Source organism: Lolium perenne, chromosome 7 (assembly GCF_019359855.2).
Source record: "Lolium perenne isolate Kyuss_39 chromosome 7, Kyuss_2.0, whole genome shotgun sequence".
Classification (NCBI taxonomy): domain Eukaryota; kingdom Viridiplantae; phylum Streptophyta; class Magnoliopsida; order Poales; family Poaceae; genus Lolium; species Lolium perenne.
The window spans coordinates 19,752,754-19,758,753 of record NC_067250.2 but is presented as its reverse complement, the minus strand read 5'-3'; positions in this window follow the sequence as shown (position 1 = coordinate 19,758,753).

Here is a 6,000-nt window from a genome sequence, read left to right as displayed (position 1 = left end):
AGTTGCAACAATATCATAAAAGTACCAATTACGGACACTAGGCACTATGCCCTAACAATCTTATGCTATTACATGACCAATCTCATCCAATCCCTACCACCCCCTTCAGCCAACAGCGGGGGAATTACTCACACATGGATGGGAGAAACATGGCTGGTCGATGGAGAGGCTTCGGTGGTGATGATGGCGATGATCTCCTCCAATTCCCCGTCCCAGCGGAGTGCCAGAACGGAGTTTCTGGTCCCGAGACGGAGTTTCGCGATGGTGGCAGCGTTCTGGATGGTTTCTGGCGACTTCGACTTCCCGTCTTGCGTTTTTAGATCGAAACCCTTAAATAGTCCAGAGGGGGGCGTCAGAGGCTGGCCGAGGCGGCCACACAGTAGTGCGGCGCGCCCCCCCTACAGGCCGCGCCGGCCTAGTGTGTGGGGGCCCTAGGCCTCCCCCAGGCCTGCCCTTCTGGCTGCGTGAATCTTCTGGAAAAATAAGCCCTTCGACATAAATTCCGGGGATTTTCCTGAAAGTTGAATTTCTGCACAAAAACGAGACACCAGGGCAATTCTGCTGAAAACAACGTTAGTCCGTGTTAGTCGTATCCAAAATACACAAATTAGAGGCAAAACAATAGCAAAAGTGTTCGGGAAAGTAGATACGTTTTGGACGTATCAACGATGTTTTTCTATCTTGTCGACTTTTGTGCAGCCCTTAACAAAAGAGTTGGTCAACCTGGCACCCAATTTATCGGGTTCTGCGACGAGGCCGCCACTTTAAGAGGTAAAGCTGAGCTGCTCTTAATATGTTTCATATTCCCATCTTGATTATGCGTCTTCTAACGTTTTCCTTTTAGATGAACTCAGCCGTGACGAAGAACGTGCCGACGCGCTGGAGGCCAAGCTAAAAACCAGCGAGACAGCTCGCAAAAACCGCTGAGGACGCTTTGAGCTAAGCTAGAAAGATCCCGCTGCTATCGAAGGTCTTCGCCAGAGGCTCAAAACCGCTGAGGACGCTTTGAGCGACAAGGAGGCCCAGCAAGTCGAGCGCGAAAATGCTATAGTGGAGCACTTCGAAACGCAGAACCGAAGATTTTTTAGTAAGCCGTGCTTTCATTTGCCTTCTGCTTTGCTTGTGTTTGTTTGTCTTTAGTATTGACGAACTCGTGCTTTTCTCCAGCAGGGAAGATGGGCGAGCAGTATACTTTGAACCAAGAATCCGATGATCGTCTTATTGACGCTCTTGATATTCTTGAACTGAACTACGACTTGGCGCGCACATGTACTTCTTCCGCACGGGCCGCTCTAAAGCGCGTCTTCCCCCACTTCTTCCCGAAGGATACCTAGCCGGAGATCTTCTCCCAGCTCACCCAACATTCCCTGGCGAAGGAAGATCCTGCTTTGGCCTATCGTCAGGCTAGCCTGAAGATTGGAGTCGAAGGGACCATCGCCCTTGTCGCAGCCAGCGGCCAGAAAGTTGACTGGGTGAAATTTGGTACTCCCAAGGGCATAAACTCGGAGAAGTGGAAGGTTCTGGTGAAGGATGCCAAGCCTCACTCGAAGAAAATCATCGCCTTCCTTGACCCGACGTCCTCCGCTTCTGCTAGCACTGCTCGGACGGAGGATGATTGATGTCGATCTTTTTTGTCTTCCAGTTAATTTTTTATAACTATACTAGAGCTGGACCTTCTAACGGTTCAGCCGCCACTTCTCATTCTGCGAGAGCTCTTGGCGGCGTTTCCTTGGATGATTCCTAGTGTGCTGATTCGATCCACCAAGAGATGGCCGATTTGCGACAACAGTTGCAACCGATGAAGAAACAGGTTGTGACAGTTATGGACCACTCTCGCAAATCTTCGGATCGCGAGCAAGCTACTCTTCGTCAAGCACAAGATGCTCTTGAATTGAAGGAATCTGCGGCTGCCAATGCCTCGCGAGCTGCTCAACGCGAGAGCTATATGCTTGACTTAATGACTGATGCAAGTCAAGACGGGGTTGGTATGTTACTTTTGTTTGTCACTTTTCCTTGATATTCTTTGTATCCTTTCTCACGCTGTTTTGTTTATAGGTTCGTTTCTGGATGCTTCCACCAAAGAACAGAGAGTAAACTCGCGATTCAAAGTCCTTCTTCGACTTGCGAGGACGAATGATATTGATTTCTGGGCAAATGAAGGTCGCACTTGCCGTATCGTTCAATTCCAGGATCGAGCCTCCAAGTTCGGGAATTCCGTGACTTCTTTGGTAGCACTTTGGCCATGGTGTACAATGCTATGTTTCCTCGGAACCCTCAGCCTGGAAATCTTACCAAGCTTATGGGTAAATTTAAGGACGTGCACAGTATCCACGACTTTGTGAAGGCTCAGATGGTGGCCGGTGCCAAGGTGGCCTTGATTTGGTTGAAAATCTGCCACTCGAAGTTGGACTTTGGCAATGTTGTCGATACTTTTTACCACAAGATGTCGAGGAGGAGGGTGAATGTTGACAAACATAATGCGACTGTGTCTCCCATTGCCGAAAAAATGATCGATGAGCTTCTTAGGGTGGACGCCACTTTCTTCAAGGAGTTTCGGTATGATGATTCGACACAGATTGTCCGTGCTGCAAGGGAGAACATATGCATAGACAGATTGATATGAGTGTTCTTTTTTCTTTTTCCTTCGAGTGCGTTTAGGTTTAGACCGGAGCGCAGGGTTGCATATATTTGTAAGTCGTATATATTGTAACTATTATTGCGAGACTCATGTAAAGTCAAAGCAAACTCTTGTGTTATCTTTTTCCCTTTGAGCCCCCGAGTATCTCGGCTGGCGCGACTATATTTGTTGTTCGCGAGGTTTTCCATGGAACCAAGGCGTGTAAATTGATAGACATTTTGAAGTCGAATATATTTTAAATTTGTCGGGTTCGAGCCCCCGAGCATATCTTGAAAAGAGTATATGCCATCACTATTTTTATTTCAACCATGCTATATTGCAGCATCACAAGCCCGCCTCATTAAAAACCTTCCATCCCCACTCGATGCACTGAAAGGAAAAGAGTGCGTCTGAAAACTTGCGAGCTCTTCAGATACAATGTATGCTTACATAGTTAATACTATATTGATTTTACGCGTAAAAACGTTGTAGCTGCGCCACGTTCCACGGGTTTGGTTCATCCTTGCCCGATTTCTTGTCCTCCATCCGATAAGCTCCTCCTGGAATAACTTCAGTGATGATATACGGTCCCAACCATGGAGATTCTAATTTCTCGTGTCCATCTTGTGTGAGTCGAAGGACTAGATCGCCAACTTGAAAGGACCTAGGCCACGAACGTTGGCTGTGATAATTTTTGAGAGTCTGCTGATATGCGCTTACTCTTGACAGTACCTCATCTCTCGCTTCATCGAGTGCGTCAACATCATCCTCCCGCGTCTTCTGCGAAGTTTCCTCTTCATATTCCGTGACTCTGGGGGAGTTGTGTTCTATTTCTATCGGCATCACTGCTTCAGCTCCATGGACCAAGAAGAATGTTGTTTCTTGAGTTGCCGCGTTCGGCGTTGTTCGTAAGTTCCACAACACGTAAGGCAGCTTGTCGACCCAGGTGTGTCGTGCTTTCTCCAGCGGTGTTAATAGACGCTTCTTGATGCCATTGCAGATAAGACCATTGGCTTTTTCGACTTGACCATTGGTTTGCGGGTGTGCCACCGACGCGAACTGTAGCTTGATGCCCACACTTGCACAGTAGTCCTTGAATTCTCGGGAGGTGAATTTGATGTTGTTGTCTGTAACTATGTTGTTGGGGACGCCGAACCGAAAAACTATCCCCTTGATGAAGTTCACTGCCGATGTTGTATACGTCGAAGTTCCTGGTACTGCTTCGATCCACTTGGTGAATTTATCGACAACCACGAGCAAATACACGTGTCCTTCTGGCCAGGACTTGTGTAATTTTCCCACCATGTCAAACCTCCATTGTGCGAAAGGCCATGCTAATGGTATCGACATTAATTCTGTTGCTGGAGAGTGGGGTTTGGATGCGAATATCTGACACGCGTTGCAAGTGCGTACTATGTCTTTTGCATCCTCTATTGCCGTCAGTCAATAAAACCCTGCGCGAAAAGCTTCGGCTGCTATTGCTCGACTGCTTGCGTGGTGGCCGCATATTCCTTCGTGTATGTCTTTTAATATAACTCGCCCTTCTTCGGGTGTGACGCACCTCTGCAATACTCCTGAGATGCTTTGTTTTTATAGTTCTCCCTTGACCATGGTGAAGGCCTTGGATCATCGAATAACTCGCCTTGCTTCAACCGGATCTTCGGGTATTTCTTTCTTCGTGATGTATGCCAGGTAAACCTGCATCCAGGGAATTTGGATCATCATGAATTCCTCTGGTTCTTCCTCATCTTCCGATGTATCTGTCTCTTGAGCTGCTGGAGCCCCCGAGTCTTTCTTGGGTTTCTCCTTTTTCTTTGGCTGCTTCGGCACCTTCTTCACCTTGGTTGATCTCTCACTTATCTCTTCCCAAAAGACTCCAGGTGGTATCGGGAGGCACTGTGAGCCGATGTTTGCCAGAACGTTGGCTTCATCGTTGCTGAGCCTGCTGATGTGATAAACTTCACAGCTGTCAAAGGTTTTCTCGAGTTCGTTGTACACTTCCTTATATGCTATCATGCTGTCATTGACTGCGTCACACTTGTTCATCACCTGTTGAGCCACCAACTGGGAGTCGCCGACATTTTTTAAGCGAGTAGCGCCGCACGCCTTTGCCATCTTCATCCCGTGAATCAGGGCTTCATATTCTGCCTCATTATTGGATGCGTTCGGGAAGGTCATCCGCAATATATACATCATCTGATCGCCATGTGGTGAAACAAGCACCACGCCTGCTCCTGCTCCTTCCAATCTCTTGGACCCGTCGAAATTCATGTGCCAGGTACTTGATAAATCTAGGGGTCTCGTATTTTGGACTTCCATCCACTCTGCAACAAAGTCCGGCAGGATTTGTGACTTGATCGCTTTTCTTTTTTCATATGTGATGTCCCCAGGGGAAAGCTCGATTCCCCAAAGGGAGACACGTCATGTAGCTTCTGGGTTGTTCAGTATATTCGAGAGAGGAGCCTCATTGACCACTATTATCGGATGCACCGAAAAATAGTGTCTTAACTTCGTGCTAACATGAAAACTCCATAAGCTAGCTTCTGATATTACGGGTATCTTTGTTTGGACAGTGATAAAACTTTGGTAAGGAAATATATCGACCGCTGAACTCCGTGAATCTTCCCTTCTTCTCGTTCTACCACGAGGACTATGCTGACCACCTGAGGTGTGGCTGCAATATATAACATCAACGGTTCTTTTTCTTGGGGTGCCACCAGTACTGGTGGTGTCGAGATAGTTCGCTTCAGATGCTCAAAATCTTTGTCTGCTTCCTCATTCCACTCGAATTTTCCCCTTGCTTGATTAGCGCGTAAAAGGGCAACGCTTTTTCTCCCAACCTGGCGACGAACCTGCTCAAAGCTGCGACACGTCCAGTCAGCTGTTGTATCTCCTTGAGCTTGGTTGGTTTTCTCATCGTCAAGATAGCCTGTATTTTCTCGGGGTTGGCCTCGATTCCCCTGGCTAACACTAAGTATCTGAGGATTTCTCCCGCAGGAACACCAAAGGAACATTTTGTCGGGTTCAGCTTGAGGCGGAACTTGTCGAGGATGTCGAAGGTTTCTTTGAGATCATCGATCAGGGATGATCCTTGCTTTGTTGTTATGATGACATCATCGATGTACACTTGAACATTTTTTCCAATCTGCGTAGCAAGGCACTTCTGCATCATCCGCTGGTACGTGGCTCCCGCGGTTTTCAACCCGAAGGGCATTGTTCTGTAGCAGAACACACCATAAGGAGTTATGAAGGCTATTTTGACTTCATCTTCTTCTTCCAAGCGGATCTGATTGTAACCATAATACACGTCGAGGAAGTAAAGACGTTCGCAACCTGCCATGGAATCGATAATTTCATCGATCCTCGGGAGGGGAAGTGATCCT